General features: G+C 38.9%; 1 protein-coding gene across 11 annotated transcripts in view; it reads left to right on the top strand.

Annotated features, from left to right (window-relative positions):
• The window catches only part of ARHGAP28 (Rho GTPase activating protein 28), a 141,870-nt gene that overhangs the window by 44,917 nt on the left and 69,632 nt on the right, over window positions 1-27,321 (top strand). Inside the window, exon 1 of one of the 11 annotated variants that reach the window (XM_074352466.1) lies at window positions 9,156-9,597. The exons of the other annotated variants lie outside the window; for them this stretch is intronic. The gene's annotated coding sequence lies outside the window, so the exon portion shown is untranslated. Of the gene's footprint in view, window positions 1-9,155; window positions 9,598-27,321 lie in introns of those variants that run through there. 11 annotated transcript variants of the gene reach the window in all.

Here is a 27,321-nt window from a genome sequence, read left to right as displayed (position 1 = left end):
CCTCCTTGGGCTGTTGATCAGGGTTATGGAATTTACATGATAGAAAATGAATAATAGTGCTGGCAAACTAGACATTTTCAGGAATCAAAGACAGTTATCACCCTTCCTTGGGCAGGACAAGAATCTGTACAGACTTGGTTTTCACAAACCGAACACTGTGTTTATATTCCAAACTCTCCGTGCTGTTCTTAATCAGAATTCCACAAAGTTTCAGCATGTGACTCCCCGGGTACAGGTGTACTGTGATCCCCAAACAGCTATTTTATGAGCAATATCTGCTCTGGTTCTAGGGCAGAGGTCACATTCACTTGCTCATCAGTCCTTGTGGAAAGCAGAAATGTTTGCCTGATCTTGTGTAGAATTTTAAACATCGTCCTCATTATCAGGAAAGTTGTTTAGTTAGTGGTGAAAATCCATTTGTCAAGACTCAAGCAGGCCTCTGACAATTCTTTATTGCTTCACAATTACTCTGGCCAATGTGTGTATTTCTAACAACCCTCTGGCAGAAATGCGGCCATTCTGCTACAAAAGTACATCAAAGGGAACAGAAAGTCACTGTCAGGGAACTCAAGAGTCCCTAGTGTATGTAAAAGAGATCCTTATGAACCGGAATTGTTGGGGGACCTGCAGGGGGATTATGAGGCCTCAGCTGGACATTGGAAAGGAGGGGCGAGCAAGGGTCAGGCCCTGCCTGTGGGCAGTGAATTGGCAGCCATGCATCGTGTTGGCAGGACTAGGCTGTGCATTTCACCTCTCAGGCAGGACTGAGGACCTGGAGAGGCAGGTGCTTCCAGGCAGGGCAGACTCTATTTGAGCGTGGCCTGGACACATGGGGCCTGTCCCAGCTCTAAATCAGAGATCAGGTAAGATCAAGGTGAAGGCCAAATGGCCAGTAAGAATTCACTTCTCCATTGTTGGCACAAGTCAGATATGGGGCTGCTGCTTCTGGGTAGAATCTGACCTTACCTGAACATTCACATACAACGTTTAAACAATGGAAGCTGAGAAAAATCAATCACTTGTAATGCACGTGAATTTCATAGTCACAGAATATAGTTTTCTTTATTTCTGGCAACAAAATTTATATTCTAACTTGAGTCCTCCATTTCTGACAGATAGAAAAAATTAATCTAGTCACAGCCACAGCTGTTCTGCCCCATCCAATTTTGGACTAAGTTGCTTCTGGTTGAAATTCAGGAATATTCAGGATCTTTCTGCCCTATCCCCTCCTTCTCCTCCCTATGCTTTAAGGAGTGCTGCTGTCAAGCAGTCAGGGACCTGTGTTCTGAACTCAGCCCTCTCTCCTCTCCCTGCCTCTTCCCAGCTTCTTGAAGCCCAGAGCTGAGTCCCTGACCCCAGTGAAGTTGGATGCAGTGCTTCTGGGATGCGTACATGGATCTGTGGGCATGGCATGGCTCTTACCTGGCTTCCTGCTTTGAACTAGCTTCCAGGCAGCCCCTGCTACCAGGACCCTTATCTCAAGCCTAGAGTGTCTGTTAGACATAGAATCAGTCTCGTCTTTCTCTCTCTCAGCTAAAATCATCACCCCTTAGGCAAGGCGGGGAACTCCTGCTCCCATCTGCCTTAGCCCACTGGGCTCATCTATTCCGAATCTCCTTGCCCTTGTCACATGGAGTGTCTGCAGCTGCCTCCCTTAATAATTAAAGAAGGGAAGCTGGAAGCAAGTGTCTTCCCAGAGCCTCCCAAACTTTGAGGGGAAACCTGTGATGACTGCATTTCCCACCTGATACATCAGGCTTTCTTCTGGGGTTGGGACTCTGCCTCTGATTGCTTATAGTGCACTTTTTCCTCTCTAAATTTTCCCTTTTTCTCAGTATGGAGTGTAGTGGTTTTAAAAAAAAAACTTGTTCTGCTAGTTCATATCTCTTTCCAGAACTATTTTTGTCTCTCATTTAAACTAGAGCCAAGAATTTGGAATCTTTGTTTGCTGTTTTGGGGGTTTTTTTTCTTTTTTTCCTCCTGACAATTCCTTCTGGGGCAAGTGGTGAGCCAGCTAGCCCGTGTCTCCTGGAATACGGGCTTGGGGAAGGGATGAGGGTGGGGAAGAGGGGAGGCAGCGGTCAGCGTTACATCATGTCATCCTGGCAAAGGGCAGCCAGATCTGACTCATCAGCTAAGGCCCTGACTGGTTTCTCACTTCCTTGAGATTTCAGCCAGTTTGAGCTGCCCTCCACTCTTGGGAAGGACTGCTGTGATGAGCACTGTCCCCACTGTTACTGACATGCAGCAGGGCCCAGCCCTCCCGGGTTGTGCAATGACACTGTCTTTTAGGGTGAAAGATGCTGATTTTTAGCATATTGAAAATCCAAATATGAGAATGTTCCTTTTTCCTCTTTTTAATGTTTTCCTAAGAGCCTTGATTAGAACTCTTATGAGGAATCATGTGTATATGTGTGTACATGTATATATGCATACACACATACAGTTATAATCCTATGTCTCTAACACACTTCTGGTTAGAATTTTTTTAGGAACTAGCTGTTAGTCATGGTGCTTACTGTTTCTAATTTTCTCTGGGTCTGCTTTCTTCCCTAGATCTTGGAAATCCACCAGTGATACCGCATCTAAATTTGAAACAAGAGTTAGAGGGTTTTAGGCAAAGTAAGGGTGGTCTGCTTGCCTGCCCTCAGCCCCAACCTGCCAGTCCTGTTTCTCTAAGAGATCCTGGGGGCCACTCTATTCCTAACTCCCTGGGCTGGTCTTTTAATGGCCTCCCAGCACTTCCTTTATGCCCTTGCCTCAGGCAGGCAGCTTGTTTTTCTTTTCTCTTTAAAGCTGCCCCTACTTCCCAAGCCCCTGGAGAGTCTTCTCCTCCTAAAGATTGCCTGCAGAATCAACAGACTCATGCAGTCTTTTTTCATGTAGCCCCTGTGGACAAGTCCAGACTCTTTCTGTTTTAAGGGTACTTTTAACCACAGGAAATAGTAAATTGCTAATTTGGTCAAAGTTCCTGTGTTAGCCAGCTCCCAGTGTTGTCCAAACCACTCTCTGTTCTGTGCTCTGGGCGGCTCTAAGGAGCTCATCAGCAAACACCCCTTACCCTCTAGGTCCCAACTGTGTCTGGGCAGTGGGAGGCGCAGGAGGGCATCAGAGGATAGGAAGGGAGTGAGACTGGGATATTTGTTCTCCCTCCCCCTCCCTAGGAAGTTCCTCTGCTCAAGATACCCAAGAACATAGTTCTTAGCTGTTTTCATGACCCTGTCCTGCTGTTCCTGCTCCAGCTTCAGAGTTCTTTGGGTCTGGTAACCTCTCCCTCCCTTTGCCCCTTTTGGTCTGGGGCTAGTGATGGCTCATCCTCCCACTTTCCAGCCTGAAAGTCCTTAACTTTCTTTTGCTGGCATCCCCTAATGCTACTCACATCTTAGTAGGCTCCTCAATTAAGCTGTTTGATTTTGCTCTCTCCTTCCTCCCAGGACCCCAGCTGAATCAATGAGTTACAGACACTCAGGGCACAGGTCCTGGAGTTGCCTTGCTACTTGAGGTGTGTCTAAACTGTGGACCAGCTCCATTCGTAACCCGTGGGAGCTTTGAGAAATTCAGACTCTTGAGTGCTGACTCAGACTTTTTGAATCAGAAGCTTCATTTTAACAATGATTTATATGCACCTTAAAGATTAAGAGGCCTTGCTCTAGATGTAAGCATTCCTTCTTGGGAAGGAAGTGGCTGGGAGCCCTGTTGGGTATAAGCTTGCTACTCTGAATGCCATCTCCTTTGTTTCTGGGGACAGCCTGCATTGCCTCTTGCTCCTCCTGCCCCATTTCCAGCCTCCGCACTCCCCATCCCTCCTTCCCTCTTCTTTGTTTATGTAATAGGTACTAAACCCATTCCCAACTCCAGGTACTGTCTAGGTGTTAGGAATCCAAAGGAGAATAAGATGATACATCCCTGCTCCCAGCTGGATGCAGTGAAGGAGTGAAGACTTGTTCGCGGTCAGTGTCACGACCGCAGGAGGTCCATGCTGTACCAGACCAAACACAGTGAGGTGGAAACCAAGGCCAGAGTATCAAAATTCGAGTTACTTTTCTTGATAAATGTGAGGAAGTCCCCCTGTACAATCCTGTGAAAAGCCTTGTGTTTTCTAATTTTAGTCGCATTTGAAAATCTTGAGTAAAGATATCTGATTGTAATCCCCCTCCTCAGACTTTACCCTCATGTCCCATTTGACAAATAGCAGAACCTCTCTCAGGGACAGACAGCAATCTGTGGAGTCAGGGTTGTCTGCTGAGCAACAAATGCCGATGAGCGGCCAGGGCCCTGAAGACATGAAGGAGCTGATTTTTTTTCCAAAAGGAAATTCACAGAGGAAAAACCAACTGATGTACCTCGTAAACGGTCTTTGGAATTAATTTCAATGCTTGTTAAAGAATTTAAATCTCCCTTTGATAAGATTCTCGTAGGAGTTCCTAATTAGGCCCCCATCTTTTGTCACCTGTAAGCAACTCTCCCATTCAAGACTCTGTATATAAATAAAAGAACACAGATTCCAAATTATCCAAGCGAAATTGGGGGACAATTTTTAAACCATTATGAATTTTTAAAAAATATTGGCTTTAGGGCTATGAATATTGATCTAACCGTTCACTCAGTCATTCAAGAGGACCAGGTGTGTCACTCAAAAAGTACTCATTACCTGCAGTTTTGCTTCCTCTTCCTGGCACCAGAACTGAGTGATGGAGAAAAGGTATCTTTATCATTCTGGTTTCTTGAGCCTCAATTCCCCCTTCTTTGGCCCAGATGATACCTCAGACCAGTGGGTGTTGCTCCCTCCTTTCTTCCTGCCCTGCATGTAAGCAGCTGGAACTTGGATTAACTTGTAGGAATTGATGTCCTAATTGTGACTCTGTTACTCTTACCCACCCCAACCCCAATGTGTCGTAGTCCTTACTGTATGTCCCCACCTTGTCCTCTGTGACCTTCCCTCCACATGCCCACCAGGATGCCGCCTTAGGGTAGCTGACCTCATTCTTCAAAACCATTATTCTAGAGTTCGTGAAAAATAATGTAAGATGGTGGCATTTAAAGTTTGCTTAAAAGGATTAAAATAAATTCTCCCCACAGCTAGGGCCACCATTCAAAGTTATTAAAAATTTGCTATGGGAAAATAAGTCCCTAAAACAGCAATTTTTCTTTTTAGACCTCAGTTTCTTAACATAAAATTTTTTATTCCCCAGTTTTTTTTTGCCTTTGGCCTAAAAATATCAAAATAGGATATTGAAATATATGATCATTTATTCAGATTTGAATTTTATATTGAAAATGTATTTTGAAAATAGAAGAAAATCAACTAAAAAAAAAAATCAGCATTCCTTGAGTGAAGAAAGGTGTTTAAGCTACATTGTTATAATTTACCTTCCTTTGATTCTAAGAGTATATCATTTGCTGTCACTTTTTAGGAACCAAGTTAACAATGAAAATAATCATGAAGATACTCATTTTCTTCTAGGGATTCAATCTACAGCTGGGAAAAACTGTTTTCATGTAGATGACTGATTCTTAACAGTGGGAGCTTTTAAAGAAGACCGACCACTGGGCCCCATCCCTTACATTCCGACTCAGTTGATCTGGATGTGGTCCGGGCTTTAAGATTTTAAAAGCTGGGATGTGCAGACAAAGCAATGGTACCTTGAATATTAATTTGGTATCTTGGCCTTCTGTGGGTGTTCCCTTGGGTGTTTTATTTTACCGCTCAAAAACGCAGGTTTAAGTTGAAGTGTTAAACACATCTCTCAAAGACTTCTCTATTATAAATACATAGACACAAGGTTTTTTTAATGTATAAGTTTAATTCATCTTTTCTAACAGTCTCCAACAGTTATCAATCACTGTGTAATCCAGCTGCCATTTTCTCTTAAATAACTTGACTTGACCAACTTAACTAACTTCATGTTCTTCTTTGGCATATTCTGGTTCTTCTTGCCTTTTGTCTTGTCAGAAACGTGGCTTCAGCTCCTCCAAGCCAGCTGGGTCTTGAGGTGCTTGATGCTTTTCTTCCTGCAGCTTTTGGCTGCATACGTTAATTTGGTCATTCATCAAATGCTTTCTGAGTGCTTGTTGTGTGCAGACTTGGTATCAGGGCTCAGGATGCAAAGATGACTAAGACACATTGTTTTCCCAGGAAGAGGAACTCCTGTGGCCTTTTCTCTTTTACACCAAAAGATAAATGCTAAAGAGAGAATGCACAACAATATTGGGAGGAGAATGTAAGTGGTTCCTAACTGTCAGGAAAAGCTTGGGGCGGTAATGGCATTTGAATTGAGTCTCAAAGGATAAATGTGTTACTTGACCTGGCAGCTAAAGGGAAAAAGAACATTCTTGTCAAAGAAAATAGCCTTGCAAAAAATGCCACAGACCATAGCCTGTTCAGGCAAAAGTGGAAGGTCTGTTTGCTGGTGAGGAATTGCAGAGGATGAGGCTGAAAAAACAGACTTGATACAGAAGCTGTCCGGTCTTTTTATGACATGCGTGCACGTGTGTTCTTCGACCTTCCCACTGCTAGGGAGCCAGCAGAAATGGAACTCCATGGACGAACCTACACTTTGAAAAGATTCATCTGAAAGCAGCATGGAAGAAGGATCGAAGGGAAAAGTTTCAGGAAACAAGGAAAGTGTATTAGAAGGCTGTGACAATTGATGGCACTATGGTGCAGGCACTATTGACAAGACTTGAAAAGGACTCAAAATAATTACTTATAGGAAAAACATGAGCTTTATGGAAACTCATGAAAATAACAGAAAAAAAAGCATTAAGAGGAAAGTACAAAGCATCTGTAATCCTTTCACCAGAGATAACCACCATTAATGATTCATTCCAGTCATTTTTCCCTGCATAATTTATATGGCTAAGCTAATTTTAGATCCTGATTTTTCATTTAACACTATGAGAAGCATTTCTCATTATAATAAAGACATTCCATTACAATAATTCTAATGGTTACAAAATCACTTTTGTACAGATGCAGAGTAGAAATACCAAACCATTTCCCTATCTGGTTGTTTCCAAATTTTCACCAATAACTTTATATTTAACATCTTTGTGGATAAAGTTGTATAAAATTATTTTTATAGGCTATATAACAAGTAAAATTAATGAGTTAAACCATAGTTAACATTGAGACTTCAGTAGGGAGGGTATAGCTCAGTGGTGGAGTGCATGCTTAGCATGCACGAGGTCCTGGGTTCAATCCCCAGTACCTCAATTAAAAAAAATTATAAATGAATAAACCTGATTATCTCCCTATCTCCCCCCCAAAAAAAGTTTTTTTGAAATTGAGACTTTAATTGTATTTCAGAAAAAGTACAAAAACATGTGCTCTAGATTTTAGAAATATTCAAGATATAGGGTCTTTTGTTTGGATTTGGTGAATAATTACTTTGGGAAAGTAAAAAATGATGAATTAGTCTAAAATGATTCCACTTTTCCAATTTGGCAGACTTGGCAAATTATATCATCACTAACTAAGGAAAACAAGAATACAGAAGGAGCAGGCTTGTCAGGGATGCTAATGAGCAAGTTTGGATTTGCTGCATTTGAGATGCTGCGTTGGTGGGAAGCTCAGGTGGTACACAGTGGGCAAGTGAAAATGTGGTGTGGAGTTCAGCAAAAAAAGTGGGAAACTCAGGGTCTAGATTTGAGAGCCATTTGGCAAATAAGCGTTAGTCTGAGTTGTCAAAGTAAGCAAGAGAGAGAAATCAGTAAAAATAGAGGGGTGGGGATTAAACTGTGGAGAACACTGCAGCTTTTGAGAGGTGGGTATAGGAGTCAACAGTAAAATAGACTAAGAAAAGGGGTTCAGGAAAACCAGGAGACAGCATTTTCCCAGAAGCCAGGCTTAAGAGATTTTCCAGCAAAGAAAGAATGGCCTAATCCCTGGCTCTCCACTGTATCAGACACATTGTCCCATTTATCACCCCAAAGATGAAATTTAGAGATAATATACTCTCCTTGGGTACATAATTTTAAAAATCGACATAATGCCCTAACTGTAATATAAAAAAGGGAAAGTATATTTTATATAATAAGTATTTCAGTATGTAAACATTGGGACACGACTCAGCCAGATGACACAGGAGTCAGATAGTTGCTCTGATGTGCAGAATCATCGTGGATGGGGACCCACGAGCTTATTGCTGCTTTGCTGCACACGACCTGAATTTCCAGAATGGTGACTATTCGAACAAAACAAAGTACAGTTTTCCGTCCACTCACACTATAATTGTGTGGCTGGAAAATTCTATATGTGAATAAATACTTTATATGAAGTCTAAAAGTGAACCAAGCCCTAGGTTCCAGTGATTACAAACAGGTCTGTCGCCTGTGGTGGATGTCCAGCAGGGTATTTCAAAGTCTTGTGTGACAGGATGGTTTTTTCTTGGTGCCGGACTGTCCTCTGCATTGTAGGACTCCGAGCATTCCTGACCCTGCCGATGAAGTATCAGCAAGGCCCCTAGAAGTTGCAGCATTCAGAAAGCTCTCCCACAGCATTCCAGACCACTCCCTGTGGAGTGACACGGTCCAAGAGAGAAGCAGGGGTTCCCAGTGTCAAATGCCCCTCCTTAGTCTTTAGAGTTCTGGCTAAGCAAGAAATGGAGGGGAAGCAACATAATGGTGTAGTAATCATGACCTCTAGAATTCTGTGATTCTCCCCCCTTAATCAGATGATAGAGTTTTCCCACTGTTTCTACATAAATTGCCCCAGTCCCTTCCTCTCTCAACTGTAGGTTCTTAGGTTAATTCATTAGACATACAAATAATGCACTTCCGCTTCGCAATGGCTCTGATTGACCCAGTTTCCAGCCCACTTACAAATAAAATCTGTTTCTGAAAGCTGCTTCCATGCCAGTGCTTTTAACGACTCGGTTCAAACTTGTACTTTAAACATTAAGCAGAACATAATGAGGCTCCTGAAAGAAAAACCTCAGTTTTCCTGGGTGATTTGTGTGGTCTCTATACTGATCCTATTGAGTACAAGAGCTTCCCACAGTTCTTCCCAAAAGACCATGCTGCTTTAAGTCTTGTATCCTTGGGCAAGTCCCTTAACATCTGGAGCTTCCATTTCTTCGTAACTGGAATACTTATGAGATACGATAAATGTGAAACTATAAAATGCTATCAAGTATAAGGTCCATCATTGTTATGGACCATGATTGAATATAGAAGACCTTGGCATTTCAGAGTGGGTAGGGTCTTCTTATTCTCAAAATAAGAACAAACGAAGACACTTGCTCCTTCATGTTTCCTTAAACTGTTATTTTAAGTATTCAGACCACAGACATTCTTCTTACATATACCTCTGTTTCATTTCATGTTTCGTTTCTCCTCTTCTTTCTATCTCTGCATGCCCAAAGGGAATGGGCAGATTTGGGGTGGATAGAAACAGTATGGAAGAAAGGAATTGAATCTAGGCCTCTGGTGATTATGTTCTGAGTGGCAGAGAATAAGGAATTGAAGTTAATTTTTTGGAAACCATTTAAATGTCTTTTTCTCCTCCCCTTCCTTGCCCCACCTCAGTTCCACGTGAGGCCATGCTGTGAATTGTAAACCACTGATGTGTGTCTGGGCAGTGACATTTGAAGGATGGTAGGTTACCCTCTGTTTGCTTTCATCAGTAGACATCACATATTGTCTTCCAGTGTGTTCAGGGAGGTGCATGAAGGTTAAGAGTAGTCAAGAAGGGTATCAGAAAATATAGTTCACAAGGTGAATGGAAAATTTGACACCCAGACTCATTTATCAATATGAGATTATCCTGGACTGCTTGCTCAAGGCTCTGTTAGATCATTCCTACAATGTACAGTATGAAGAGGAGAGAGAGGTTATACTTTGTAAATTTTGTACAATGATGAAATTAATTATATTAATTATTTATTCATTTTCAGTTAAGAAAAATAAAAATATTAGATAACAAGCATTTTTAAGCTGTTTTCCACTTCAAAATCAACAGTATTTTCTCTTTAAGAGAATGTATATGGTGCACAATCCTAGACAGAAGGTGTTGCAAAATAGATACACAGGAAATTGGTTATGCTTCAAATAGCTGCTGGGTTTGTTCTGTATTTTCTATAGTATACCTCACTAAACATGACTTAACTCCCCTCCCAACCCCTCTGAACCTCCCCACAAACTCAGACGAGCAGATTTTGTTTAAATCCATTTTTTCCCCTTCATAATGTGGTAAGTAAATCATAAGTCATTTTTGCCTGACTTCAGGCACTAGAGAAATTGTCACTTGAAAACTGGCTGGCTGACCTACGGCGTCTAATAGGAAGATGGGGCAGCACGCTTGGTGTATGGAGTCACAGGTAAATGTTTTCAGCTTGTGGTCCATGGCACCTCTGTGGCCACTGTTCAGCTCTGCCATTGCAGCGTGGATGCAGCCGTGGACTGTCCTCTTGATAGTGGGAGAGGCTGCATGGCTGTAAAACCATCTTTTGTCCACATGGAGAATTGAGCCTCTTTCTTCCTGGGTGAGCTGAGTGTAGTCCGACTCTGAAGGTAGGAGGAGGCATTTGGAGGCCTGGTTCCCATCCACATTCAGGGCTTTCCAAAGCACTTGTATTCAGGCCACTGCTTGGGGCATCCCATGGAAAATTTGAAAACAGCCAAGTAACAACAGTTAGACCTGTACATTTCATATATAACATTGGAGTCTAATTCAAACTAGCATGTGACACAAGGCAGACTGTCATATCTAAGGCCTGCAGGCTTCCTGTGTCTGGGGACAGTCTGGTGAATGGATGGATAGAAGTGCTTAAAATGTATAGAACATGCAAGGGTGATACTTTGAGTATTTAATAACTCTGAGGCCCGGGTACCAAGAGCAACATGCCCTAGTGTAGACAGCCAACAAGGCTCTAGTGGCAAGAATTTACTGGAAAGAAGCTCTCAATAAATGGAAACAGTTTGAACATGCAAGCGTGCAGACACGCAGTGTACCTATCTATGTACACATAGGGATACACACTCATACATACACGTTTTCAGAGAATGTCGAGACCACGTGGACCTGCCTTTCTCCGTTACAGCTCGTCATCTTCCCTCCCTCTGTTCCTGACTGAGAAAAACAGGGTTCTGCTAAGCTCAAACTGTGCCTTCCTGCCTCCTTTGCAGGCTTGCTCAGTCCCCGCAGCCCCTCCACTCCTTACAGATCAATTTCTCCTTTTTTACAGCTTCCTGCTCCTGCCTTCAAAGATGTGCATATCATCCTCATTCTAAATCAGTAACCACGGTAATCAGTTGAATACAACGTTTTCTATCTGACACCTTAGTCATTTTCTTCAAAAAAGTTAGGTGGTCACGCAGGCTAAGAAATTCAATAGCAGCCAATTCACTGCACTCTTTCTAAAGTTAATCTTTATGTGTTTCTGTCTCTTTTTTCCCCCTGAATTCTTTTAAATTCAGCTTTGTTGTCACTTCCTAAAACAACTCATTATGACATCCTATAGGTCTTATAAATGAGACTGATGGGTTTACCTATTTATCAAAGTCCCAATTAAAGGAGCAAAGTCTTTTGTTAGTAAACTAAAACTACCAATTTGTGCTTCTCTTTTTCATGTGTGTATGTACACACACACACACACACACATGCACACACACACAGACCTCTGGGATTTTATATTTCATTCAACATTAATTTAAAAGTTTAATTTAGCAAATAACAAATGGAGAGTAAGGAGCATTAGCCAGGGTGGCTGGTTGGTGCAGAGCTCTGGAAACTGATGATGGCAGTGAAAATAAGGTTTATCCAGGCAGGCTTCAGAACTTACTGGAGGTGGGGAGATTTATATGTCTATGTTTGATTAATATTTATTGAAAGTAAACAGACACTGGGGGTCTACTTGGTTCCTGCCTGCTGTGTGTTACCGCACAGGTGTTATGTAAGGCAGGCTGGCTGTTTGTGGTTAGCTGTATCCACTTTCAAAATCCATCCTGGTTTGTGGAAGATGGCCTTTTCTTTTTCTTTGGCATCTGTATGCCCCACCTGAAGCAAGACTTAGAAATGGAAAAACTTCGATCACTTTGATGCTTTTTGGAGTAGTTCTTTGTCATGCTGAGACTGGAAAAGAAAAGATGGTTGTCAACTCACAGATCCCTGCCCTCCGGAGGGAGGCTCTCATAGCCGAGGCATCCGCCTTTCTTCCCAACGTCATCTGAGGCCAGAATCATCCTGGCAGTTGTCTCTGGGACAGGAGTACAACTCAAGGACTCTGGGTTTCCATGAAGGTTTGTGTGATATTTCTTCCCCTCCCTCTCCCCAGTCTTCTGTTTCCTTTTTGCTTCCATAATAGCATAGCTCTGTTATCTTTTAGGAGCTGGCACTGCCTGGAACCAATTTCTACAACTTGGAGGTCTGTGAGAGAAAGGAAATTAGAGAATAGTGATTAACTTCAGATAATGATTTTTAAAAACAAGGGTTTTTTTTTTTTAATGCAACCTTGAGTTTAAAGGAAAAGCCTTAAATTTGTAAGGTGGAGAAGATAGGTATTTATTTTTCTTAATAAAATTCAAAATTTTCTAGAGCTCATAAAAAATTATAAAATGGTTAAACTTAAATAATGTTATGAAACATGTTTTGTCAGTAAAACATTCACTTAATGAAAAATATTTAAAAAACTAAAAACAAAAATAAACTAAAAAACCCCCAAAATAAACAGAAACATTCACTTAAAAAAGAATTTCCATGTTTACCTACAATTCATCCATCTTCATGCACTTAATTAAGCAGGCGTCATGCCAGGACCTGTGATAGACTGAGGGATGTCAAAGTAAATCTGATATAATTTCCAATTTCAGGTTTAAAATCTAATAGTTGAGGTGAGTCATATCTTCAAGTCAGTGTAATACAAGAAGGTAAGCAGCATTTGTTGGCAGATAATTTTCATCTGCTAAGATCAGGGATAATATCAGAGATAGTGGTACTTCAATTCTTGGTTTATACAGCATCTCATTTTTCTCTCAGCTGTGTACAGTTTTCTTTTTTGGTACTGTGTTCAAATCTTTAGCCCATTTTAAAGGTTTTATTATTACTGAATTTTGAAAGTTCTTTAAATATTCTTGATATAAGTACATTATCAGATATGTGGTTTGCAAATAGTTTCTTGTATATGACTTACCCTTTTATCCTTTTAATAGTGTCTTTGAAGAGCAGATATTAAGTCCATTTTATAAATGTTTTATTTTATGGATTGTGCTTTTTGTGATCTATCTTTGAAATCTTCACCTACCCCAAACAATAAGATTTTCTTATATTTCCTTCTAGAAACAAAAATTTCTAAAGGTTTTAAAATGTTTTAGGGTTTACATTTAGCTCTGTGACCCATTTTGAATTAATTCCTAAGTATATAGTATAGAGGTATAGATAAAAGGTTTTGTTTTGCTTTTGTTTTGATTATGGTTCTTTAATTATTCCAGCACTATTTATTGAAAAAATTATTCTTTCACTGCTTTGTACCTTTGTTGAAAATCAGTTGACAACATGTTTGTGAGTATATTTCAGACTCTGTTCTGTTTCATGGATCTGTGTCTGTTTGATGGCAATACTATATTGCTTTCTACTGTAGCTTTTATAAGTCTTGAATTTAGGTGAATTTAAGTGTTCTGATTTTTTTTTCCCCCAGAGTTGTTTTGGCTATTCCAGGTTTCCTATTCTTTCATATGAACTTTAGAAAGCTTGCCAATTTTACAAAGAAATCCAGCTAGAATTTTGATTGAGATTGCATTAAGTCTATAGATCAGTTTGGGGGAGAACTGACATCTTAAAAGTATGTCGAAATCTTCAAATCCATATGTATGTCATATCTCTCCCTTTGTTTAGGACTTTAATTTCTCTCAGCAGTGTTCGTAGTTTTCAGTGTACAGGTGCTGCCCATCTTTTCTCAGAATTATTCTACATAGCTCACATTTTTTAATGCTATTATAGATGATACTGCTTTTAAATGTTGATTTCTAATTGCTCACTGTTCATATATAGAATTACAACTGCTTTTTGTGTATAGATACTGAGCTTAACCTTGAAACCTTGCTGAATTTATTTGTTTCAGTAGTTTTTTCTATATTCTCTTTCTGTATTTTCTACATAGACAATTATGATATCTGCATATAAATATAGTTTATTTCTTTCTTTCAAATCTGGATACCTTTCTGCCTTTTTCTTAACTGATTGCACTGGTTGAATCTCCAGTACAATATTGAATAAAAATGGGGAGAGCAGTCATCCAGATCTTGATCTTGATCTCAGAGGGAAAACATTCAGTCTTTCACCATTAAACATGGTGTTAGCTGTTTTTCTTAGATGCCCTTTACATATTGAGGTAGTTCTCTTCTATTCCTAATTTGCCAGGAGTTTTTTTTTTTTTTTACAAGAATGGATGCTGAATTTTGTGAAATAGTTTTTCTACATCTGTTATATAATCATATTACTCTGTTAATATGATGAATTAAATGAATTAAAAGTTTTTAAGTGATCATGATATGTGATCCTTTTTATATATTCTTGAATTCTATTTGATAAAATTTTATTAAGAATGTTTGCATCTATGTCCGTGGCTGGGGGTGCATTGGTCTATTTTCTCTTATAGTATCTGTCTTGCTTACCAAAGCAAGTATTTGATGTTTAGGTAATGCTGGCATTATACACTGAGTTAGTAAATGTTCCTCCTCTTTAATTTTCTGGAAAAGTTTGTGTAGAATTGATATTGTTTCCTTTTTAAGTATTTGGTGGAATTCTTTGGTGAAGCCTTGTGAACCTGGAATTTTCTTTGTGAGAAGGTGTTTAACTACAAATTCAATTTCTTTAATAAATATAGGGCCACTCAGGATATCTTATTTCTTCTCGAGTGAGCTTGGTAGGTTGTTATCTTACGAGAAATTTCTTTACATCTAAGTTGTTGAACTTATTGGCGTGAAGTTGTTTATGGTATTCTGTACTATCTTTTTAATATCTGTAAAACTTATAATGATGTTACTCTTTCATTCCTGATATTGCTAATTTGTGACTTCTGTTTGTTCCCTAATCTGTCTGTGTTGAGGTTTATCAATTTAATTGATCTTTTAAAGAACAAACATTTGGTTTCATTGATTTGCTCTATTATTTTTATGTTTACTATTTCATTGTTTTTAGTTCTGTTATTATTTCCTCTTTTCTGCTTACTTTGCAATTAATTTGCTCGTTTTCTAGTTCTTAAGGTAGAATCTGAAGCCATTGGTTGGATACGTTTTTTCTTTTCTAATATAGATATTTAGTGCTATACATTTCCCTCCAGCCACTGTTTTAGCTATATTCCAAATCTTTGTAATGCTATATTTTTGAAACTTTCAAACTTTCTAATTTTATCTTGATTTCTGGTTTGGCCAATTGGTTATTTAGAAGTGTGTTATTTAGTTTCAAAAATTTTCATGATTTTCCACATATATTTTTGCTATAGATTTCTAATTTAAATCCATTATAGTCAAAGAACATGTTTGTATGACATGAATTCTTTTAAATTTATTGATATTCATTGTATGGACCAGATGTTACCTATATTGGTAAATGTTCTGTGTACACTTGGAAAGAATATGTATTCTGCTTTTGGTGAGTGGAGTGTTCTATAAATGTCAATTAAGTCAGTTGTCTTTTTATCTACCTACTGAGTTACTGTCTACATATTCTATAAATTGTCTAAAGAGGAATTCTGAAATCTCTTACTATAATTGTAAGCCTTTGTTGAATGCATATAAAGATGCTATAATGGGCTAGAAGGAACCCTGGTTGACTTTGATTTTGCAGCTCTGCTGAAATACAGATATTCCGGTAAGTAAAACCTGGGTAATTTTTGCTTTGAAGAAGGAATTTTTGCAATGGAAAATGGAAGCAAAAGTGAGAACTGTCTTACCCATTCATCAAAGAAAAAAAAAAGACAAATTTTAGGTGGCAGATTCTCTTTTTAAGTGAATGAAAGTAAATACAGCGAAATACATGACCTAATTCCTTTGTGTCATTTGTATTTTTTTAAAAAGATAGTTGAAAGCTCAATGGAGTTGCTCATAACAGAGTCTATTCAAGCAATTATTGACTGTCATAATTAATCTTGGCCAGTGGTAAGGAGGAAGCTAACATTATTGGAAAATGAGTAGACAGGAAGCATTAGAGGAGGGAAAACTTCCTGGTTGGTTTACTGCTCTTAGAAAGAAAACACTTCACCTGACTAAGATGATAGACTAGAAATCACTCTCCAGCCCCCACGGCATAAACTATTGATTGCGGTTTCTAGTTGCCTGTCTGCTGTCAGGGAGTAAATTGTGAATAGTAAAGCCGTTCATCTCGAGTGCGGGGGAGCTTCCACGGTATGGGCAGCAAGAGCCCCACCACATGAAGCCACTGCCAGTTGAAAGTATTATTGGATGCTCTTTTGGCTAAACTCACAGCTCTTGTTTTTCCGAAGTTCACATTTAACATGGTCCTTCAAGTTACCCGTCTATGCCTTTCTTTGTCCTTCTGTGAGAGGGACTTTGAGGCTCCTAATTCTGACAGTTGTTTTATGGCATTTAGAGTGTAAAGTGCTGGTTCTTTGGCTGAAGGAGTTTATCTGATGGCCAACAGTGTGTTGAGTAAATTGGAGAGGGTGAGGTAGAGAACTAATTTAAAATGCCTTCAACTGAGTGTTGGTGATGATGGTGATTACCCATAGTAACAATGATGGAAATGTGAATTTAGAATTTATTTTCTTTTAACCTGGCTATGATACCTGAGAATAGTCTCTGCATGCCACAAAAAAGTCTGAGTGAAATGGAAGTCTTAGCATCTACTTCCTTGAATGGTTTTAAAATAGAATGAATTACTGACACAGTTTCAAGAAATTCTAACGTATTCTAATATACCAGCCAGTGGATAAATTCAAAATGTAATTTATGTTTAATAATAGTGCTGATATATTCCCTTTATATCAGGTATATATCAGTCCTTTTTTAATGTGTGTTCTCTGTCTGTATTTTATATACAACTTAGTCTGTATTTGGTCTGCTACACTAGCCTGTTTTATTAGTTCACTTTCAAATTTTAGAGAACTTTTTTTAAAAATAAATCTTTATTTTGTAGGCAGGCCACTTTTGCATATAGCTCTCTTTGTTATTTAATGAGAACTTTGACAGGGACATAATTTCCAACACATTTTATGATAAAAATATGATCCACTTGATTATTTTATTATGCTCTTTCAGAATTGCATAAGGAGAAAAAAAAGGATAATCTCTAATGTGAAAGTGTGATGCTGTATTTATTTTGGTGAGTGAGTGAAGAATAAAGTATAAATGAATTAGGAGACTAGTGACCACAGAGAAAGCATGGAATGAGGCATCAGGAGGCCAGGCCTGTAGTTCTAGCTCTCAGTAATTAGCTTTGTGGTCTTGGGTGAGTTTCTTGACTTCTCTGAGCTTCATCTTTCTTATCTGTAACATGTGGTGATTTATTTGAGAAATGTGGCACTTCTCAAATTCCCTCTCAGCTCTCCAATTCTAGGATCTGCTGTTTCAGTGGAAACCCTGGTTATGGCTCTCCGGTGCAAAGCCATTTGTAGGGAAGTTAGGATGCAGCTATCTTAAAGTTAGATAATGAAAATAGATGGAACACAAAATACTTATTGCTCACATGGACCCTATGGAATTAAATCCATCATAGAGTGAGTCTGAATATGGAAAAAAAGAGAAATCAAGGAATGTTGATATTTACTCATCCGGATGGTCAATTCTCCACTGTCAGAATATAATAAATTGTATTTATATTCTACTTTGGATTCTATACCAAATAGTTTAAAGCTGAACTGATCCCAGTGCCCCCGTGAGGAAGAAGGCCTGGCCCACTTCAGGGAAAGCTTTGTCAGGATGGACCACAGAGCTCTGTAAGGCCCATCCATCCATGTGAGAATGACCATGTGGGACACCAGCCAGAGAGATTGCCTGATAATCCTATACATCTTGTTTGTGATTCTGTCCTGCTATTGAATTTTTGGAGCTGGAGAGAGGCAACAGACAAGGGAAATTGGAAACAGTACAAGGATGCAGTAGAATAGCGTTTCCACATTTTGTGGCTGAGTGTTAATGACTAGGTAATAATGACAACAAATCGAGACCAGAGATGCAGAAGAAACAAAGGTTGAGTGATTGCATTCTAGCAAATCTTCACAGCACCAGAGAGGTACGCAGGGAGCTGGAAAACAAAGGCAGGCCCTCAGAAGACATCAGAATGGGGGGCTCATCTATTTAATTACTTTGAAAGTCATACATAGTAATACCAGCTGCAGCAGGCACCTCAAAACTGCGTGATAAAAATGTAGACTGCAGTTTGGTACTAAAAAATAGGAAGGATATATATATATGTATATATATATATATATATAGCTTACTTTCGATACAAAAAGACAGTCTTTTAAAAATTATTCATCCAGATTACTTGGAGAAGAGTAATTTCAGAAGCACAGAATATACAGCTCACCAAGACTTCTTATAGTGACATGTTGCTGAATGGATAAAGGATAAAATTGTGTTAGCAAGAGAAAGCTGCTTTTGCCCACATTCTGTTTTACAAATTCTTTCCTGGGTATCTCCTAATTGAATAAAAAATATGAGCCTCTGAGCAACAATTAGGTGTCACCAAGCTGGTTTTCCACTCATAATTTTAACTTGTCCTTGAGGATAATTTGATAAGAGTCACTCGTGGGATTGGCTGAGCTTCACCAAAATCAATATATACATCAAGCTCATAAACTGCATATTAGTTTTAAAACAGACAGAACATAAAACGTTCACACTCGGTATTTTCCTTAGCCTGCATAGCAGACATTTTAGCCTGTCACTTGTTTAGATGATTATTGGTTGAGCAGATAAGACCGTTGCTATTCTGTGTGTTAGCCTTTGCTCAGAGCAGCCAGCAACTTTTCAGCCAGAGTTGTCTTTTTTCTGTCTAAACCCATGGCTCTTTCTGAAAATTTGATTTTTTCCCCCTTTTCCTAAGTTTGCATTTAGTTTGAAATCTCCAAGTACTTAAAAAAAAATTGTTTTAGAGCAGTTTTAGGTTCACAGCAGAACTGAGGGGAAGGTCCAGAGATTTCCCACCTACCTCTTGCCCCCATTAGCAATGCCCCTATCGGAGTGGTGCATTTGTTACAATTGATAAACCTGCGTTACACGTTATAATCCCCCCAAGTCCACAGTTTACATTCTGTAGGTTTGGACAAAAGTATGGTATCATACAGAGTAGTTTCTCTACCCTAAAAATCCTGTGTTCCATGTGTTCATCCCTCCTTCCCCCTTCCCACATCCCTGCCACCCCCATGCCTTGGCAACCACTGATCTTTTTACTGTCTTCATAGTTCTACCTTTTGCAGAATGTCACACAGTTGGAGTCATCCAGTATCTAGTCTTTTCAGATTGTCTTCTTTCACTTAGTCATATGCATTCAAGGTATCTTTACATGGCTTGATAGATCATTTGTTTTTAGCACTGAATAATATTCCATTATCTGCATGTACTGCCGTTTATCCACTCCCTAAAGGAAATCTTGGTTGCTTCAGGGTTCTGTCATTTATGAATATAAAGCTGCTATAAATATCCATGTGCAGGTTTTTGTATGTACATTTAAGTTTTCAACTCCTAGAGTAAATACTGAGGAGAGAGTGATTGCTGGATTGTACAATAAAAGTATGTTTAGGTTTATAAGAAACCACCAAACTGTCTTCCAGACTGGCTGTACCACTTTTTGCATTCCTATCAGCAATTAATGAGAATTCTTCTGGCTCCACGTCCTCACTAGAGTTTTGTATTGTCAGTGTCAAAGTACTTTTAATTATCAAAATTAAAATAAACGAAAGGTAATTTTTCTCATAATTTAAAAAATTGAGATATAGTTCATATAACATAAAAATTCACCCTTATAAGGTGTACAATTCAGTGGTTTTTAGTATATTCACAACGTTGTGACACCATCACCAGTGTCTAATTCCAGAACAAGTTCATCATTCCAAAAAGAAACCCTGCACCCGTTAGCAGTCACTCTCTACCTCCTCCTCCCCTCAGGTGAAGCAGGGGAAATTTAAGCACCATTATATTTTGGTTTTGTCATGTGTATATTTATAATGCCTGTATAAGTGATGTAATTACACGGTAACTCTATAAGCATTGATTTTATTTAGTGCCTTTTCTTGGTAGAGCAGTGGACAGAACATAGGAGGCTACTTTCCTTCAATGTCAAGCGTGCGGAGTTGCTTTACTTTCATATTAGAAGTACAGGAAAGTGTGCTGTCCTTCCCGCACCCCCAGGAAGAGATTCTGTTATTCTCTCTCACAGAAGAGCTTGTGGCCCCAGTTGAGCCCTATCCTTTGTAAACACTGGGATTCAGTGTGTATTGGTTGGAAGTTGTCACTTCCTCATTGTCCCTTTTCCCATTTCTAGCCCAGAGCCTGTGTTCAGAGGTGATGCACAGGTATATAAGAATTTAATTGCTGCTGTGAATCTCAAGTGGTTAAAAAAAATTCCAGCTTTTAAAACCATTTCAAATATTCCCTGCTGAGTGACTGAGATTTGTTTGCTGTTTTAAGCCTCCTCTTAATCTACAAACACATTTTTCTGTATCTTTTTTTTCTGCCAACTGAGAGGTTCAGGCAGACCTGTTTACCTTTTGAGGAAATAGCTTCATCAGCTTTCTCCTCATTCCCCTGAGAGGAGTGAGGCAGGCCAGGAGAGGGACAGAAAGCTGGGCTGGCAGGATGAGAAGGAGAGACAAGAGTCAGGGAGCCTGAGAAAGAGCGGGGACCTCCTTTGTGTTCTTGCTTCTGTTACCCTGAAACTATAGCTTCTTTTTATCACCATTTTCTTTCAAGAGTTTTTTCCAAAACATCCAAGTTTAGCTTGTTTATAAGCATGTTGGAATCCAAAGATGTTGAGGAGCCAGAACCTGCAAACGGGATTTGTCCTCTTACTATATCATTCTGAATGGCCTCCCCAGAAAGCTAAGAGGGCAAACAGCTGCATTATTGGGACTGTGCCCAAGAGTGAGAGGTTTCTCTTGCGAGAACTCTGCTGCACAGGCCTGCTGCAGTCAGGATCCCAGGTGATTTCTGTAGATGGCCATGCTGGGCCACGACCAGCATCATTCAATGCCAATGCCAATGGGGTTTCAGTCCTCTTCTTTCAGAAGAAGGGGATATCTTTGATTTTGATATATTCTTCCTAAAAGTCTTGGAATATGTTTGATTTGAGAGCAATGTGAATATGTTCCCTGTATATTTAGGCAGGAATGTATTTAGCCATAATAAAGTTTAACTTCATAGTGTACTAATCAAGACCAGACCAAGACTTGGGGTTAGGCTCATAATTTGGCAATCCTTAGATGGAAAACGTTACGTTAGACCCCACCTTCCTTGATGAGGCAGGTTACTGTCTACTCTTACTTGAATATTCCCCTTAGTGGGCTGGAGATGGTGTCTCATCTCACCCCACCCAAAATGACTTATTAAAGTCTTCCTTCTAGTTGTATTAGTTAGGAATCACTTTGACTGCAAGTAACAATAACAACAACAGAGATTAGAGTGGCTTTTAAAAGTTTGTTGTTCTCACATTTCTGGAAATCCAGAGAATAGGCAGCATCTGATGTTATTTCTGAGACTCAGTAATATCAAGGCTGATCACTGCAGTATTCATGACTTTTCTCTCATGGTTGCAAAATGGCTGCTGAGGCACCAGTCATCTTGTCTGCATTCTAGTAAGTGAGAAGCTGGAAGAGAAGGGGATAGCATATATATCAGGAAAACAAAAGATTACACTGAAACCATGAAGAGGGATTTTTCTTATGTAAATTTGGTCAGAATTATGAGATGGCCACTTCTGGCCTAAGGGAGTTGGAGAAATAAGGCTTGGGAATGGGGTTGGGTCAAAGATGAGTTCTGATAAATGCAGTTTTATTTATCTCATTCTATTCCTAGTGACACTTTAGTGCTCCTGTGATATTTTAACACCCATTTTAGTCTGACTTAGCCATAGGCATGCAAACAAACTAGTTAAATTAAAGTAATAAGTTAACACATGAGATTACTATGTGCCATGCATTTTTCATATATTTACTCACTTAATAATATTTACTCTTCATAATAATACAGGGCATGAATTTGATTAATATTCCCATTTTACAGATGAGAAAACAGAGGAGCAATTGTTCAGTAGCTCGCTCAGGGTTGTAGATCTAGAAGGTGGCAGAGCCCACATTCAAACATGGGCCAGGTGGCTTCAGAATTTTTCTTTAAATCACATTGTATTTCTTCTCTGGTCTAAAGATAAGTAGAGCTAAACACAGACACACAAATACCTGAGGAGACTTTGAAATTAAGAAGGATTACTATAGGGAAAGCATTTGGACAGGTGTGAATTCATATCCTGGCTTTACTGTCACTAGTCAGTCATTCAGCAAATTGTTCTGAGTTCCTATTATTGGCCAGATACTGTGTAAATAGGACAGATACAGTTCCTCTATATTCTAGTGGGGGGAATAGTTCCAAGAAAATGAAACAGGTGAATAGATGAAGTGTACTTTGTTGAGTGAGAAGAAGGAAATGTGGAAAGCTGGGATGATGGGTAATTGGAAGAATGCCACGTTAGGGTGGCCCAGGAAAGGGTCCCTGAGGAGGTGGCATTTGTGTTAGGAGCTAAATGATGAGAAGCAACTTGCCATGGAAACAGACAGAGAATGTTCCAGGCAGAACAAAACAGTAAGAGAAAATTTCCTAAGGGAAGGAAGAGCTCAATTTTTAGAGAAACTGAGAAAAGATTAGCATGTTTGGTGCTAATGCCAAGGGAGAGTGATCTAAGGTGAGACTGGATAAGAAGTTTGAGGACAGAACATGCTGGGCAGTGAGGTCATGGAAAAGAATTTGCATTTTATTGTAATTGCGATAGGAAGTTAATGTGTCTTCACTTTCCTCTCAGTAGCTTTCCCTCATTGTATAATGAAACATGTAATACTTGCTTTTTCTACTTCGTGAAGTTAAGGTAAGGATCAAATGATGTAATGTGTTTGATAGTAAATTATTACATGTAAAATTATTTATAAAATAAGAAATAATAAAGGCCGTAGAGTAAGTATTTCTTAGCAAGATGTATGTCTTTTTAAAACTTTTTTAAAACTGGAATATACTCAGAACTTGAACTTGTGGTTAAACAGAGCAAGCAGTTCATTAGAAAATGCAACGTTTAAAAAAAAAAAATCTGGTGTTTACAGTGTTCTGTGGGAGTTCCACTTCCAGTTAGAACACAGACGAGGTTGTGGCCGATTATCTGTCTTACTGTTGTAACTAGAGAAGAGAGAATGAATATAAAATCATGTTTTGAAAACTGTAATGGAGAGCTGTGATCAGAAAGAAGTCTAAAGGAACTAAATTGCAGGGAGGGAAGAGCTCTTCCTAGGTGAGCAGCGCCCAGCAGCCACTTCTCTCCTTGCGTGTGTCTGTCTCCCTGAGCCTGTGCAGTGCTGGGCAGAAGATCACACCTGCCTTGCTAGGCAGAGGGACTCTGCTGGCGTGAGAAGATGCCCATGGAGCTTTCGATGGCTGCCTGCACTGGCACAAAAGGTTGGAATCTTTTGAAGCCCCAGATGCAGAGCTAGTTCTCCACATCTGACAACTCTCCCCTCTGGGGTTTTTCTGAGAGCCCAATAACACAGGAGGCTGGGGGCCAGGCTCTAAAGCAGAGAGTGATTCCTGTAGTCCCATGGTGTTTATCCCAGAGCTCTCTTGAGGGAGGGACCTGTAACACACAGGATGGATCTCCCCCTCAAAAACACTTGGAACCAGACGTAACCTAACACTGATTACAGTTGCAGTTCAGCACAGACCCACCTCAGCTCCTGGTTGGATTGAAGTGATCTATATCTCACTTCAGTTACCAGACAGAGGAAAAGCTTTGCCCTTCTTGGGGAAGTTGCTGTTTACTCCAGTTTTCTAGAGCTCTTTAAAAAAAAAATGTCTGCCATACAACAAAAATTTATGAGATTTGTAAAAGAAAAGGAAAATGTGACCCATAAACAACTGACCGTTTTTGATCAATATTAGCAGATGCACTGACAGCACAGATGGCATTAAGAGATAAGAACTTTTAAATAGCAGTAATACATACGTTAAAGAAAAGATAGATGAAATGTATAAAAGATGAATAATGTCAACAGACAAATAGGATCTTTAAAAAGAATTAATTGGATATTTTTGATATGAAAAAACAGTATCAGAATCGAAGCATTCTTTGGATGGAGTTCACAACAGTCTGGACACATAGAAGAAAGGAAGAGTGAACCTGAAGACAGGCTGGTGGAAGTTCCCTAAACTGAAGCACAGAGGGCTGGCGGGTAGGGAGAAGCAGTGCGTATTATGAAGGACATTTGGGACAACATCAAACGGTCATGTTATTGGGGTTCCAGAAAAAGAGAGGGGAAAGAGTAAGACAGAAGAAATATCTGAAGAGAAAGTAGATAAGATTATCCCCAAATTGATGAAATACATTGACGCATGGATTCAGGAAGCTCAGTAAATCTTAAGCAGAATAAATACAAAGAAAACCACAGTCTAGGCATTTCATAATTAAGCTGCTAAAAACAAAAGATAAAGAAGAAATCTATTAAAAGTAGCTGGAGAGGAAAATCCTTATATTTAGAAGATTATGAATAAGAATTATAGTTGACTTTTTATCAGAATCCAGAAAACAGAAGACAATGGAATGACATCTTTAAAAGGATTGTAAAAACGGCAATAAAAACTGCTAGCCTAGAGTTCTATGCCCGGTAAACATATTCATCAAAAATGAAAATGAATTAAAGACATGTTCAGAGAGAAATCTGAGGGAATTGGTCACCAGTAGATCCACCATACAAGAAATGCTAAAGAAAAAGAAGAAATACCAATGGAAGTTCTCAAAACTGATTGGAAATGATCTGTTATGGGTACATGGACACACAGGAAGGAAGAAGAGCACCAAAAAGAATAAACATAAAAGACAACTTGTTTAATTTTTAAAAAGATTATTGACTTTTAAAAATAATAACTATTGTGGGATGTAAACGTGAAGGAGCACATGTATGACAGTAATATGATAAGGGGTGGAGGGAGAATTAAACTCGTATGAATTATGTACATTGTTCTGAGGTTGTAAAATACTAATTCAAGACAGACAGTTATGTAAGTTATAGAGCTCCAGTAACCATTAAAATACATTGCTGAAAAAGTAATGGAGGGGAAAATGGAATGATACAATCTTTTTTTTTTATTAGTGCCACTTTGAATTTATGGTGATTACCCATCCACTTAAAATCTAATTTTGAACCTAATAGTGTTTTCCCAACAAAAGTTGCTGTGTAATACAATTGCATTCTATTTTTCATATACTGTTTTCCTGGTATTTTTTTGGAATTAAAAAAAAAATACAAACAGCTGATGAAGCTTCAGCTCTACTTATCCTAATATGGTGAGGTATGGAGCTGCAGACGAAGGCTCGTCAGGGTCCAGGGAGCCTGAGCATCACAGTTATGTAACACTCTGGAAGGTCATGGCGTGAACCCTGGGATGATGGGGGAAGTATTTGGATCCCTAGCTGAAAAAGTGAGGACTCTTCCAAATGTGCTTATCCGCAAAGTGCTGTCTGACTTCTTTGCCAAAAAAAATAGTTGACCATCGCAGTTAAAGGATTCTTTGGGTGGACTGTCTCAGATGAAACCAGCGTGTTACTCAGATGTTCATGACCTGTATTTCACGTCGGATCCTCCTGCTCCCAGCAGAAGTTTATGATGATCTCGTCTCTGGGATTCCATCAGTATACCCTTTGCATGAAACTGTACTATAACTAAAATAATCATTATTAGGCCTAAGTATATATGCTCTCCATCTCCTAAGATTCATTTATTATTTCCCAAATTTCGCAGTTCTTCAAACATTTTCAGTGCTTAGGTCTGTTTGCTTGTTTGCTTAATTTCCAAGATAAGTTATGCTACTCCATGCAGCGATTGAGGTGGTATATTTGTACTGGCGTGGAAAAGATATCTAGGACGTGGTTTTGAGGGGTTAAAGTAACGCAGCTTGCAGAGCAATGTGGTATGATACAGGTGGGAAAAGACCTTCAGTTTCTGCTTTATAAATTGCATATTGTTTAAACTTTTATGTTTATAATATACTGCTTTATAATTTTCAAAAACTTAGTCCATGTCTACCACTGATACTGGCCATTTAAAAACAGTCAATCATATTCATTTTTAAAGAAATAAACCTTAAAAAAACTAGAACTAGAGAAAGTTAGTGGGGTCTATATACTGTTTTCTGAATATGGTACACAGAGGGCAGTAGACTGTGTAAACAGTGGTATTTAATTACAGTTTTACAGAAATAGACGTTTATATACTAGAATTCTATGATTTGTTAGTGGTTTTTAGTATTGCTTTTGTTGCAAAAGAGAAAAGGCTTGAAAGCCTAAAAACCATAAAGGGAGCAATAACTGTCTTGATAACCTGCATCAATTTTATGCGTATTTCAGCCACTAGAATGTATCTGTTTTGTCAAACTATAAAGAATTCAGTGAAGATCTCTTGTCATCTAATCACCAAACAAAGCTACCTAAAATTATTTTTATCATAGAGCACGACATAAAAAAATAAAAATAGATATTTAATATTTTCCTGAAATGCTTTGAGTTTTAAAAATAAATTGCCTAACTCACCACAAAACTAGAAATACTAGTCTGGTACAGTCTCAGGATCAATGATAAAATTCTAGAAATTTCTACTAAAAGTGATTGATAAATCTAGGATTCCTAGAGGTGTAGACAATATGACCACATAGAATTTTTTTCTTGTTCCCCTCTTTTTTTTTTTGGTACTCTCATGCATATTAGTGTGTTTTGCATATGCTGTAGGACATGGCTAACTTTGGTAGCAATCCACTGCTGCTCTGAGAATCAAAATGTAATTGTCCTGAGTCATAATGCCACAGTTGAACATTATTCTGCCATTGCTTTTTCCACCTGGAGTTCTTGTTTTGGGCAAAACAGCTCTGATCACACATTGGTCTCAGCCTTTCGGTTCAAGTCCACCTGGACCCAAGGAGAAGGCGGCAAGTGTGGAGGAGTTCTTTGCAAAAGTTGCGTACCAACTCCAAATGGAAAATTAAAGAAAAAAATCATGTAAAAATAGGAACAGAAGATCATACTGCATAAAGTAATTCAGTTATTCTTCCTGTTTGGGGACTGAAATGTTCTAGTTAATCAAACGTTCTTTTCATAAGAAGTGTAATACTTGTCAGTCATATATC

Source organism: Camelus bactrianus, chromosome 24, assembly GCF_048773025.1.
Source record: "Camelus bactrianus isolate YW-2024 breed Bactrian camel chromosome 24, ASM4877302v1, whole genome shotgun sequence".
Lineage (NCBI taxonomy): Eukaryota > Metazoa > Chordata > Mammalia > Artiodactyla > Camelidae > Camelus > Camelus bactrianus.
This window is presented reverse-complemented; position numbering and strand designations above follow the sequence as displayed.